Here is a 14,425-nt window from a genome sequence, read left to right as displayed (position 1 = left end):
CATAACACCGCGGATCGTTGGCCGCGGGCCGCACAAAAATTTTCGACGGGCCCGCAGCGCGGACCTGAGACCTGAAGTTTAACTGACATGGCTGTGACATTGACAAAATACGTTTGCTCTTTGGGTATCTTTAGTTAAATGTTCTATAGCTAAAAAGTGAAGACTTTTAAACGTCACATCATGCCACTACGGTTTTTAATAAAGTTTCATCATTTGTGTCCTGATTCTAATTTCTTTCTCCTGTGTCCTAACAACCAGGTCAAACGCCAGAAGCCGCCTGGTGGAATGTCGGGTCAAAGTTTACCTACACGCCGTGACTGATGCACAGGCTGAACTTTTACAGATGTTGGTGAGTTGTGTTTTCTACACGGGGCTCTTACGATGTTGGTGAGTTTGTGTCGACTTGCAAATGTGCTTAAAGGTCCAGTGAGTTTGTGGTTCATTTCACGTTGTTTTAAAGGACTTCACGCGTAGTTGGTCTCGAGAAAGCAACACTATAAGGACAGTGAGAAAATAAAGAAAGAAACAAAAAGTGAAGTAGTTTTATGTAAAATACATTTAACTTTGGATTCTAGTTTAGTAAAGTGACACAATAAGTGCCCATATTAAGAGGTGACAAATTATTTACAATTAACAATGCCATCCCATGCTCTTAGAAGAAAACGTCCGCTTGAAGAGATCATAAGAGACAAGAAACTGATTATAGAATTCGACCCTCACACCTCACTGTACCAGGTATTGAAGTTGTCATCATCCGCGGTGTCCCATCTAAGATGAGATGGTGGTCAGACTCATCCAGTCAGGTGACTGGTGCTCAGGTTGTGGTAGTAGTGACTACCATGAGTAGACGAGGGTATAATGACGGTCATTAAAACATAACCTGTAGAAACTACAATCATACAGCAACAACTTAAAAGTGAAAATAGTAACAATGGATGATGAAGCTAACGTGACCAAGTAGCTAACAAGGACAATAGCTAACAATGAATGGCTGTAGCTACAACAAAAGATTAACAATAGAAACAATGATCAGCAATAAAAACTCTAATCACGAAATACCGAGAGGTACTTAAAGAAAACAAATAACAACAATTTCATTACTCAAAACCCCCCCCTGCATGAGTGGGAAGAATGTGGTAATATTATGATTAAAGGCTAGAAAGCTTGAAGATGTCAACAACATTTTAACATAAAAATGTTTGTATCACGTGAACTGAGTTGCTATTGGGTTGTGGGAAGAGTCACGAGGCAGATTTGCAACCGATGGACCTAGTTTATTTTCGGAAGTACGAGAGTCGTTCGCATCTCTGTTAGTGTTTCTCATTTGACAGCCGACAGTTCATTCAACAACAAAATTGGAGCGATTTGGTTGAGTTTTAGAGATTTTACAGCAAGCTGAAGATGAAAGACTGAGCTGTGTATTTTCGCAATATTTTACTTTTTTACTTTCGTAAAAATTGCCGACATTATGATTCACACCAGACATCGAAATCAGACATTCATTAGAGCGATGTGTTGTGGGCTTTTAAAGTTTTCAAAGTGGACAGTTTCAACCAATCCATCATCCAGCTCTCATTAATCGTAAAGAAGTCGTGTTCCTGCACGACAAAGCGAAATCACACACAAGATTGATCAGCAATCACAATTTATTGGAGCTTGCATGGGATGTGTTGCACACCCGCCATACACGTCAAACCTTGATCCGTCAGACTTCCACTTCTCTCTCTTCAAAACTCTTTGTGTGGTATAGTATTTAGTTAAAATAAGGCTGTAAATGAGCACCTTGTTAGTTTTTGGCCGATAAAGACAGGTCCGTCGATAAACAAGAAAATATTAAGTTTAGTTAAAGGTAGCAAAAAGTTGTCGAGCAAAACGGCCAACATATCATTGAATAATCTTGATTCTTATATAAATAACTGTCCTCAGACAAATATAGAAGTATACATCCCTTTTCATACAACCCAATGACTTAATCGCAATTTATGAAAAAGATACAAAGGTGAACAGTGTTGACGCCAAGTAAACTGTTCTTACTTACATACAGGACACACTGTCAGCACAAGCCCAGACATTCTGGCTCCAGTGGGTTAAGGCCGCGTACCCTGACCTCAAGTCTCGCGCCTACTTCCTGCCTCCTGTCTACTTCAACCGCGTGCCGATGACTAGACAGACCGTTGCTGGTCAGGATGTCATGGTTCTTGACTCCCCATCTGAAAAAGCTAGTAAACGAAGGGGTCTTCTACAAAAATAGGATCTTTACTGAAGTCATCCAAAAACATGAACACAACATCAAGCTGTATTAACTTCATACCGCCGGTGATGACTCCATCAGAAACAGCTGAGACTTCCATTCTCACCCTGCTACAGCCCAGGACAGTGACATTAGAGATGACACAGCCCCCATGAAAACGAGTTCTCTTATGTCTTCAGAGTTGTCAGAAAAGACAAGAGAAGTGTTAGTTGGAATCAGTCGTCTTGACTTCGACAATATCTGACTGAACCTTGTTTTACTGTGGCGGCTTGTCCCAGTTACCGAGCCTCCAGCCTGCTCCTGACTTGCCACACAACTGGAAACAGGGAAAATTTGATGTGCTTCTTATTCACCGACATTACGGTCTTGTCGTCTGCATGTGATGTCGTTCGGTGACATTACAAACGACCATAAAATGTCACAGGAGGATATTGTCAAGACCATCAGAAAGAAGCTGAGAGACGCCGTGTCACAGCTGAACAAAGCGGAGGCATGTTGTCTCACTGGTGTCTGATGTCTGTCCGGTCTGCGCAATCACCAAGACCATCGCCGTCCCTAACCTCACGACTGACCAGGTACAGCAGGCCATCTCTCACGACTCACAACTCATTGAGGTAAGGATCAGTATCCCTATTTAAAAAAAATATATGCGATTGTTTTGATATTATGTTGAATGTTGTACATACAGTGGATATATTTCATAACTGTTTTGATGTCCTTCTCGTACTGCTTTTGAATTCAGTAAAGTGATGTCAGTGGTGTCGGACTTACGTTGATATTAGCAGACGACTAGAGAAAAAAAACCCCACATTTTATGCCGATTTGGATAATAAAGTAGCTTGTGTAGTAGGTGGCCATAAACTAGTTTGTTGGTCGCTTGCCGATAAGCATCTGAAATCTCAGGTACGAGGTTAGAGGCAGTGAGGTTAGATAAGTAGCGGCTTCGCAATGAAATACCGGAAGTGAGCGAGAAACTTTGGTAACATGCAGTCATTAACGCAGACAGCATCGAAGTTATAAATTGACTGTTCACCGTTTGGCACATCATCCGGAGGGTAGAGAGGGAAAGTGTGGGTGCAAAGGATCCGACTGACCTGTGCGGACCGAGCTGATAAGTGTATCATCTGTACAGACATAGTAGGTACGCGGATATAGATGGAATGTAGGCAAATGGACATTTTCATAGAATTTACACCTAACTGTAATAAGGCAATCAGGCATATGGTGTTACCAAGAAACATTAATTATATACATATACAGGTATGCTCGTTATAGTTCTACTTATATATACATACACATATCTATGCCTGTTGAATAGCATCTTATCTACAGTTACATTTAATTATACATAAGCAAACTATCTAACCTTCAGATCCAGAGAGGATGTTACGGAATACAAATAGTTTTTTCTCTTTAATGTTAAAACTTGTAGTGACCTGTTCTTTTGCTGACCTGTTTCAAAAGTTTTTATATCACAAATTCTGTCAAAGGACCTGCACTGCTGTCTAAAAACTACTGACCCCGCCGACATCGCTGGTGTGTGTCTGTGCTGTGATCAGTTGTCTGACCCCAAGACCCCGTGTGACGTCAGGAGTCACGTGTTAAAGGAACTCGGCAAATGGTGGACACGACGTGTGGCTGTGTCTGGGCCTGACAGTCACATGACACGTCACGTGTACAAGACACTAGTAGCACGGTAAGATACACTGTGTACAATTAGTATCACAACATCAACTAACACTGTACGAGTGTTTACGTGTAAATAACATGTTGATATCAAATGCACGTGTGGTGACATTCAGTGGAAGACTGACATTGATATTGAGATGACAAGATGTTAGGTCTACTATCATCACATCCTCCCACAACCTCCTCCATCTCACCTTAGTCGTCACTAAACACTCTTGACCTTTGAGCCACTCACCCGTTATTTATTTTGTTTATTTCTTAAGTAGCTGTTGGTTGTGTACGCGCTGTAAATAAACATCTTTATAAGACACAAGAGACACACAGACTGAACAAGTCTCACACACAGTAAAGTGTTCAAGAATGTCTGTCTACTAGTCTACCGTCACCTTGCGAGTGTCTGTCTCACCAGCTTAAATATTTACTGTTCATTACACTCATTCATTAACTCCTTATCTCCCAGTGTTCTGTTTAGAGGACAGTTAATTACAGACCGCTATCTGTTGTACCCAACCAATCACGTGACCAGTGCTACATACAAGGAGCCTGTGAGTTGACTGTTGTAGTCATTGTGAGAAGTTTGCCATGTGTTGTACAATGTCATCGGCAGCTTGTGGTTTGTGGCTTTGAAGACAACTTGTGACATTGGCTACAGGTGAAAGCGTCTACACGTGTAGTGTTTGTAGACACTGAGAGACTGATGTCATGTCAGTAGGCTATATACGTGTGCGTTTTGCTAAAGTTTATTCCAAGTACACGAAACAAAGTTAATATCTTGTCATGTCACATCGTCCTGTCAATTGGACTTTGAGATAATGAGCTTACAATGAGTTGATCTGACATAAGTCTTATTTATCTTATTTGTGTAATGAAACATGCCTAGAAAGTGTGTTTCCTTGGAGGAAGTAGAAACGTTTTTTTGAACAGTGCAATAAAGAATACTCTGCAGCTACTGTGACTGATATTTCTAGAGTATTAGAGATGGAATTGGTTTAAGAAGACATGGAAGGCGACAGGTGGTTTGACGATGAGGGGATAAGGGCTAGAGACACAGGTATAGGATGTAATGGCTAGAGACACAGGTATAGGATGTAATGGCTAGAGACTCAGGCATGGGGTGTAATGGCTAGAGACAGGTCACTATTCAACTGATGTTAGAGCCGACAACAAATTTCATACAAGAACTGAAGGCCTTCGTCACGAAAGAGGAGTGATAGAGCTATAGTGTGGCATTTGCACTTCTGCTCTATTCCCGAGACCGACAGAAAGAGGGCGCTACGGCCTGATGCGTAAGAGCAGTCATCGCTCCAAGCGTATGTTCGGTAATTAAAAGACGTTCACCTAGGAAGGACAGCCGCGGGGCGTTAGTGACGTAACAGACGACAATACACCCTTGATTACGATTTAGAGAAGGCAATTCTGTCACAACGCTAGAGAGGGAAAAGAAAACCAGACAATTAGGCGCCGGATTAAGAGACGTATGGCTAGAAGGATAAGAACTGTGTCATACACTGTTGGTGCTTGATTGGTTGTAATAGTATGTCACGTGGCGTCAACTAGCCTCTCGCAATACGTGGTGACCGTACGTTCGGTGTCCGTCGTGACGTGAATGTTCTTTTAATTAGCGGACATACGCCTGACTGATTCTCCATCAATGTCAGCGAAACTGGCTTATTTTCTACTATGTTGCCTGACAAACTTGAATGTGCGGGGACAAAAACGCCAGGGGATGAAAAAAGTAAAGACCAAATTACGAGATCAACCGGAATATCAAGCGTTTCTATCGTAAAAGATTGTTTAAAAGCTTGTGACGCAGCTTGACCTCGGCGTGCGAAATGTTTCGGACATTAACATTGACATCTTAAAGGTAAGGAACTTTGTGGCTGCATCATGAACTGCAATTAATCCGTCAACTATGGGGACTGTATCGCCAAGGCTCGTTTCAATGTTCAGTCAGGTGTGTCGGACGTTGTACATGACGGTGATGATACTGGCGATGTGAGCCTGAATGATGAAGTTGTACGAGATGACTGGGACAGAGTAACCTCTGGTGCATCTAAATTCAAATTCGAAGACTTTTTTTTTTACTTCGACGAGAGTTTGGAAACTTGCGACGAACTTTCTCTTGACAAAATATGCGAGGAAGGTGCGTCTGTGACACACAGTGGAGATGGAGTTGATGGCGACGCCGGAAGTGACGCCGACTACTATTGACAATCAACAGGTTCACCACCAACAAGTGTCCGAAGCCCTCACAGCGCTGGACACGTGAGGGAAGTTTGCTTCAGGCCCCTGGGGGCAGCGACACGTTGGGACACGTGCAACGTGCGAAACACGTGATGTTGTAAATACGAGCACAACTCACAGGACAGGCCACCTTGGATGAGTTCCTCCCCACAGGGACATAAAGTCTTGTCTACACACGGTCACAACCTTGCTGCTCACCTGTTGTACTTTGACATCGTAATATGTTTAGACAGGATTGTGACATGCGGTGTCTGTCATACTTTCTCCATGTCTGGATGTCACCTGAAGCAAATAAAGTGTTTCCTCTATGTCACGTTTATTATGGCGGTCCCTTGAGAAACGTGAAATCGAGGTTTTACTGTAAATATTTCATGAAGATTCTGTACAGCTTGCAATAGTTATGTGAGGTTAGTTGTTTATTCACTCATATAAACTATTTTCACAAAGTTAATGTCGTGAACTCTGGGGAATGAGCACGCGAAGGTGGTCAGAGGTTGCGATTCCTACCGTCTCGAGCTGAACACACTCTGGACACCTCTACCAACACGCGCCGACATAAACGTGTACGCTCACACTTACACTAAATTGCTAATTACTCTTTAATTGACTCAAGCCCCCAGCGAACCTCACCAATAAACAACACAAGGCAATTTAGTGTATTTAAGAACATTATTAATAATCGAGAGTATTTTCAAAAATTTACAAAATGATGCAATCACAAAATATGGCCGTTATCTAGGGTGTCCCGTTATTTATCTATCCCTAGTCTAGGTAACGTGAGCCACTAATTAGCTTAACTAATACACATAACGCACGCACTCGCCACTTATCTCTTCACACAAGTCTGTAGTCACGTGAGGGGCCCCTCCGATGTTGACGTCCCAGAATCCGTTGATGATGCTCTGTCGATCGCAGCTGACTCCCTCACAAGCACCGAGACTCTGTCACCACTACGTGCCACCACATGTCTGCCTCGTCCCTACGCCGGTCGGCTGTCTCACACCTAACTCCAGCCTCCCTCTACTTTTTGAGACCAAAAAGTTACTCGAGATGAAGTGTTGTGCACTCTGTGCTAGAGTAGGTCTTCACGCACCTATTGAGTCAGTTGTGCTGAAGCTGTCACGATTCCACGGCAACTCACAGCGGAGAATCTGAACAACTTTAAACAGATTTCGGCTACAACTTTACTCCTCGAGAACCCTGCACGAAAGACCCCGATCCTTCGCCGATCGTGATGTGAAATTCTCATCTGCGCGGGTTCTTCTTTCTCTTGATTGGTCAAACATTCCACAAACTCACTTCGACTATTCCACTATCTAGATTTATCCAATATCCCTTAGCTAGCACGTGATGGACAGGTGGTCATTTGACCTATCCCAGCCCAGACTACACCTCCCTCTTTACCCCCACTCACTAGTAACGCAATCTGCGACTACGGCGCCATCCCGCCTGGCTTCCTATTCACTCCTGCGTCCAACGGGTGGCAACAATAGGTAGCGCTGTCGTCCTTTTTCAGGTGTACTGCGGACTTCTATGATTAACGGGCATAGTCTGACCGATGCTCGCTCCTTCCCTGAGAGGTCCCCTGCAGCGACAACTACCATCCCGAATTCCACCCTAACCTTGATCTTGACTTCTTGGCCTTTTGTCCACCCGACGGTCCAGTGCCGACTGCTCCGTCTCGCCATCCTCACCTCTACCATATTCCCACGGATACCCATTCACCTTCTGACAGTCTGCTTACCAGCGCGTCCGCCTATTTCGTGGAGGGAGCAGAAGTGAGACACCATCACTATAGCCCTATACTAGTTATCACATGACAGTTAACAATAGCTATTTTTTATGGTTTGCGTTAGAATGACAGTATTTATTGATGAAGAGAATAAAGTTAGAGAGATGGATTCATGCTTTACCGTGACATGTACAACTCTTAGTAGACAGTAGACCGTTAGTGACAGAGAGAGAGAGAGAGAGAATTTATAGTAACTACTTCTAATCTTTGGCTTTGTTTCTTATCATAGAAGAACGTGACTACGTCAAGACAAAAAACATTATCACTAAATGTATCAAACCACTTGTAGTAAATAATGTAAATCGCTCAATATATATATATGCTTCGTCATTCTAACAGTAAGATGAGCTGAAGTATCCAACATTTGTTTGTTGTAGGTTCTGTGGTCCGGCGACAACAGTGACTATGCCATGCACATGTCCTCCACGTGTGAGTGTCAAGACCCTGGGTGAGGCCGTGTGGTGGACAGGAGAGTGCTACACTGCTGTAATAACACTCTTCCCGGAGCAACTTCACCTGCTACACACAGCGCCTCCCACACTCTTTGTCACCGGACCACCCGGTACAGGTAAAACTGTGGTGCTGCTGCTGATGGCCATAGAGTGGCTGCGATGTGGTCACCACGTCTACGTTGTCAGTATTAGTAGTAAAAGTCGTGCAGCGTGCAGCATGTTGTATCACCTGTTGCTGCAGACAGTAAAGACACAACAGTCAGCAGGTGTATCACCCGGTCAGCCTCACCTCCTGCAGTATAACCTTGATGGCGATGAAGACGTGGTGAAGGCCGTCAACGACTTGTCACAGGCGGCGAGCGGAGGGTCGTTGTACGTCATCGCTGATGAAGTAGGGAGTGATTCGAGGTGAGTTTTACAGCGTGTGATGTGATGATAGACACACAGGTAGATGCTGTCTACATTTACTGGATTACAACAATTTGGTGCTTAACAGGTGATGTTTCCTCAACAGTTGTGACACCTGATGGAGGTGTTGTGTTGTCAACATTATAAACATAGATTTGTTTTAAAGCATCGGCAGTTGCACAGATTGTGTTGCAACACGTGTCATTATTGTGACATCACTTACTTGATGACATCATTGGTAACAATATTACACATGATACACAAACAGAATCACACAATAATAATAGTACACAGTGTAACGCGTGTAGCTACATCCTATGTTACTGTCTTGGCTACAGGAGCAAAAATTTCCAGACTTTGTGTGAGTTGCTGTTGACACGAATTTCTCGTCTCCATCTGTGGGCGGCAAGTTGTTACAATGGAGACGCACCCTCCGGCTGGCAAGTGGAATATTTAACCAGACCCCTCCGCTCTCCTCCGGCTGTCGTCAGGGAAGTCGAGCAGGACACGATGATCACTACACACCGTCATGTACTGCCGTACAGAGAGCGAGGTGTGCCCGACCACACAGACGGCCCGCCAGTCACACGACTGTATCACCGAGGTCAGGGTCACTCAGGTTACTTGCCAGGTCTGTAGTGGACGTGCGGTCGTGAGTGGGACAGCTTCCTACGCAGTCTCCGTGTTGGTGTTACAGGTAGGTGTGTGTATTGTGTAGTGTAACGTTGTTTACAGTTAAACACTTACCTATGTGATAAATAACGAACACGGTGAGAAACAGTCTTGTAAATAGGACTGTGTTAGATGACGTGTGTTCTCTTAGTTACGTGATGACGTCACGATGCTATTGTTTATATCCATGTTGACAGGGAGAAAGCACTACATTACAACATCGACCTCTACAGTGGCGGCACAACACCACCTGTCTACAGTGGAGAGACATGCTGTTTGAGCTGGTGTGACGTTAGTGATCAGTCGCAGTGTGGTCACAGACTGCAGAAGCGGGTATCCACCTGCGGGTGATGAAGGATGATGACATCGAGGACGTGGCACGGCCCGCAGTGACGTGGTGTGGGTGGCGCGTGGACATCGTGTTTGTGGTCTGGAGAGAAAAGTCGTCGTCTGTCTGGAGAACCCTGATTACGGTTTATTTAGATCTGATTATTTACCACTGTACAACTTTACCTCTCCCCGACTTGACCTCATGTCCCGCTGTACGTCACAACTTGTGATTGTCTCGCCTGACGACTAGCCGCTAGAAGGCGACTGACACTGACACTGACACACCTGTCACCTGCTGTAGTCGTGTGTCAGTCTCTTACACCAACAATTGGTTTTTAGTGTTTGTCCTCTTCTACTCTCAGTCTATCACTACGTCATCACCTTATGATGTAATAGATATGACGTCATTACAGATTTTTACATCACGAGGTCCGTGTCTCTGTTTACAAATCACCAAGTGGCAACAAGTTTGTTTGCTTCTGAGGTGTGTGTGTTAAATTGTCGTCATATCCGTGCGTGTGTTTGTCTACCAGTGTGATATCTGTGTCAATGTGTGTATAACAGGTTGTACACGTGCTGTCAAAGGGTCTCATCAGACTGCGATATCAGTGTCGTGCACTAAAGTGTTCAGTCTGATATTGTTTACTGCGAATGGTAAACAAAGGGACAGAACTCTGAGACTAAATACAGAAACGAGTGGTCCATCAAAACCCGCTTCATTGAGTTAAGAGATTTATTGATGTAAACACAACAAACACTGGCGGCTCACTTATACAACAGATGCTACAATTTAAACTGTTTGGCACAAACACATTCACACGATGTACAAATGTTGTTTCAAATCGTTTATAAATGTCGCCCCCACACTTCACAATGAGTGTGTCATTAAAGATTTTTGCTGTTAGTTTAAAACAGGTACAGACTGTTGTTAAGTGGTTAAAATAGTTTTAACGGTCATGTCACCCACAGGCACCACGTGCGCACTGTTTCAACAAAGTCTAACAACAGGCTCACAATGAAATACAGCAGACAGCAAATAAACCAGTAAATAGCAATGACAGGATACAATACCTACACCACGATCACATGACACTGTTACAGTTTGCCAATATTTTGTCACAACACACACTATTCCCTGACCGTGATATGTCATGACACGAAATGTCACAATCAGCCATTACTGACGGGATGTTAGCCTCAGTGACCGTCATGTGGATGGAGGATGAAGGTTGGTTACAGCGACTGGTCGTCTGTCAGGAAAGCGACTGATGAAGGCGAAGATAAACGCGTCTGTACCTCCGTCGTGTCGATGATCTATTTTGACTAAACAAAACTTTTCCCGATGTGTTTTGATGGAGTCGACACATGTATAACTTGGGACTAGACATTTCATTGTATGTTTGACTGCAGCTGTACTGTGTCTTGGGGTCACTTTGCTAGAGCGGTGAACTGCTCTGTGGTGATTATTTCTAAGTTGTAGGTTTTCTTTTTTTTTTTTTAAACAAAAAATATCTTACGGTTTATATAGATCTATAGACATAAAAAATATCTAAAAACAAACAAACAAACAAACAAAAACAAAAAAACGATGAAAAAACAAACAAAAACAAAAAAATAAAACGATGAAAAAATCTCGAAAGTAGCACTATCGAACGTACGGTGACTATATCTTCCTAGAAAACTACAGAATCCCAAGGAATAGAGAGGCGACAGTGAGAGAAGGCAGCCAATAAAATGTGAAAGCAAAGTAGACCTCATCCAGCAAACAAAGACACGTGTTGTGTTTCGATAGTTCACATCACCAAAGAGTAAAGACAAGACCGAGTACTAAACCTAAGAAAGAGAGCGCTGCTCCCGATGAAGATAACACCCGCTCACTCAGGAAGCAGGCAACAGAAGGTACAGTGGAAACCTCGGTTAGCGAAACGCCTCGGAATTCTAGCGAATATTTCGGTTAACGAACAAAAATTTCGTTAAAAAAGTTCTGTCTCGGATAGCGAACAAAATTTCGGATAACGAACAGCCACGTGAACCACAACGTGACCGACCAGCATGTCATCATTCGCGCTCGAAACCAGTTACGATCAGTCGTTCCTTACCTGTGCGCATCCTTCTTATTTAGTGATTTTGTGCTTTATTTTTAATAAGATAATCTCTCAATCATGGCTTCAAAGAAGATTAAGACAATTAAATAGTGAGAATAATGACATGGAAGCGGCCCAACAAATGAATTGAAAAAGGAAATGATTTCAAAGTTTATGAAGGTGGCATGCGTCTTGTGTAATGTGATGTCGTATTACCGAAGAGTTTTAAAAAAGCAGAAGGAACAGACACTGACAAGTTTTTTGCCTTGAACCTCAAAGAAGTCTCGCCCGATTTTAATATCCTGTGCTCATGGAGGGGGAATCCAAAGCAGTAATTCCACCCTTCCTCCCCGCAGCTGCTTCCAACCACGCCGTCAAACGGCAAGTTTTCTGATTTTAAATGCTTTCGTTAATGTTTTTTTAGTTTATTTACTCCATTTATATTGCATTATAACTGTTCTCACTAAAACATAAACACTTTATTAGCCTGTAACTTTCAAATAGCGAGTCAACAGGGCTGGGAAACAATTAAATCTATTTCCCTCTATTTCTATTATGGAAAAAAATTGTTTCGGATAGCGAACATTTCGGATAACGAACAACTTTCCAGAACGGATTAAGTTCGTTAACCGAGGTTCCACTGTAATCCCTAACGAGTAGTGTCTTTCATCTAAAAAGAAAAGCTGACAACAACGATGTGAAAAGAACGGTAGTCAACCTTAAATAATAATAAAAATAACTAGCGATAACCAAACAAATAAACAAATAACTATGCCTGGCTGCCGATACAACGATCAGAAGAAAGAGAGTTGTGAGTCAGTGAGACACACCTGTAGGCTACCTGGTGATAAACATGGCTACCCTTCACATTCTGTGTATGATCTTTGGTATGATCAAGATAATCCCGAGCATGCACTACACCCGCATGGGGGGGGTGGGGGGGGGGGGGGGGTAGGTATGTGTGACCACTAGCTTTATCTATATTATCCCAATCACTAGGTTTATACACTAATAACATAGTGAACCACTAGCTTTATTATATATACACACAACAACTAGTGTGAGTTCACTAACTAATATTGTGTCTACACGATAAAGCACACTGCATCGACTGTGTGATTTTTTCACCGGGCCGAACTGTATGAAGAAATCATTTGGCGGGATATAAGAAGGCAGTTGACTAGGAAGTTGTGTTGTCAGTGGACACGGTTGTGCAGACACGAAAGAGCAACACAAATGAGTGTAAATACACAACAAAACACAGATCAAGAGGAGACTTATCGAAGAACAAGAGGTGCAGGTCCCCTTAAGTCAGGCGATGGACATCACTGTCGTTTAACTGTCGCTGGTCTCAGTATATTATTTTCTACATTGTCGTGAACAGACATTTGTTTGCTATTTTTCTAGTAATTTCCCGTGAAATGTAATCCAGGCACTTTACGATGGACGCCTCGGTAGCAGAGGAACCTCAGCAGTCCAGTGTCGCAGGCTATTTTTATCTGCTCGTAGAGGGATAGGGCAGAAAAGATCAGCTGACGTTTGTTGTGTTTGACGTCACCAGTCGTCTGCTCAGCGCTGTTTCTAACGTACTTGTGTGGCTGTTGGCTGTCCATTGCCTCTTCTATCCTTGTGCGCATGTTTTTGTGGAGCAAAGCTTGGAGATAAAGTGTCGACGGTGTCGGCGCTGGCTATTATTTCAGACCCCAGCAAATGTTGTTGTCAACCTCGGAGGTCAGCGTGTCCTGTCAGTGTCTGTCAGCAGCAGCTGTGGCGGACGTGCCAGGCGGTGCTGACAGTAGTACATTTTGCCACTGTTGGACAAGATCCATCACTAAGCCGTTTGGGTAAATAAACGAGTTTTTTCTCCCCTCATTTATAGACTTTTGGAAAAGCTCTGATTCGCTGAGTGCGTAGGTGTTCTCTGCTTGTGCATGTGATAAATCAGTTTTTGTCCAGGAACTAATATCCAACATTATTCCGTGGTTTGTCTGTGTTGCATGGTCTGGGAATGTTTATGAGGAGGAGTTTGTTTTAATGATGTGTTCCACACCAAAGAGAAAATATTTTCATAACCATTTGCTCTCACCACAAGACAATCACAACTACCCAGTACATATACACGTCATCATAACACACAAAGTCACTTTGAATTTAAAACATTGAAGAGTCAAGTATCACACCAGGGAGAGATGCCCTTCATCCACATCTTTGAAAAATCGTATCACTAATCTAGCTCTCTTGTATATGGTGCAGATATGAGTGCATGTGCATACTGTTTCATTATGTTAATTTTTCCGTGTGCATAGAATTACAACAAAATGTTTCGAGTTCCTGCCTTTCAAGAACTTCTTGCATATGAAGGTTCTTTCAGATACATTATAATACAATACTATTGCCTTTATTTATAGTCTTTAGGCCTACAGTAAAAATTTAGCACAATGTGAGTCAGAAACTGAAGTACTGTCACACCTCATCATAGCTGCTCTCAATGCACACTAGCCCA

General features: G+C 43.0%; 1 long non-coding RNA gene across 1 annotated transcript; it reads left to right on the top strand.

Annotated features, from left to right (window-relative positions):
* The first annotated feature begins 2,555 nt into the window (after positions 1-2,555).
* On the top strand, positions 2,556-8,405 carry LOC112555289. The gene is made up of 3 exons (XR_003097437.1): positions 2,556-2,865; positions 3,742-3,947; positions 8,354-8,405. It is a non-coding gene; the product is annotated as an uncharacterized LOC112555289 (long non-coding RNA).
* Positions 8,406-14,425: the final 6,020 nt, after the last annotated feature.

This window comes from Pomacea canaliculata, linkage group LG14 (assembly GCF_003073045.1).
Source record: "Pomacea canaliculata isolate SZHN2017 linkage group LG14, ASM307304v1, whole genome shotgun sequence".
NCBI lineage: Eukaryota > Metazoa > Mollusca > Gastropoda > Architaenioglossa > Ampullariidae > Pomacea > Pomacea canaliculata.
The sequence above is the reverse complement of the archived record's forward strand: the minus strand, read 5'-3'. Positions and strand labels throughout refer to the sequence as shown.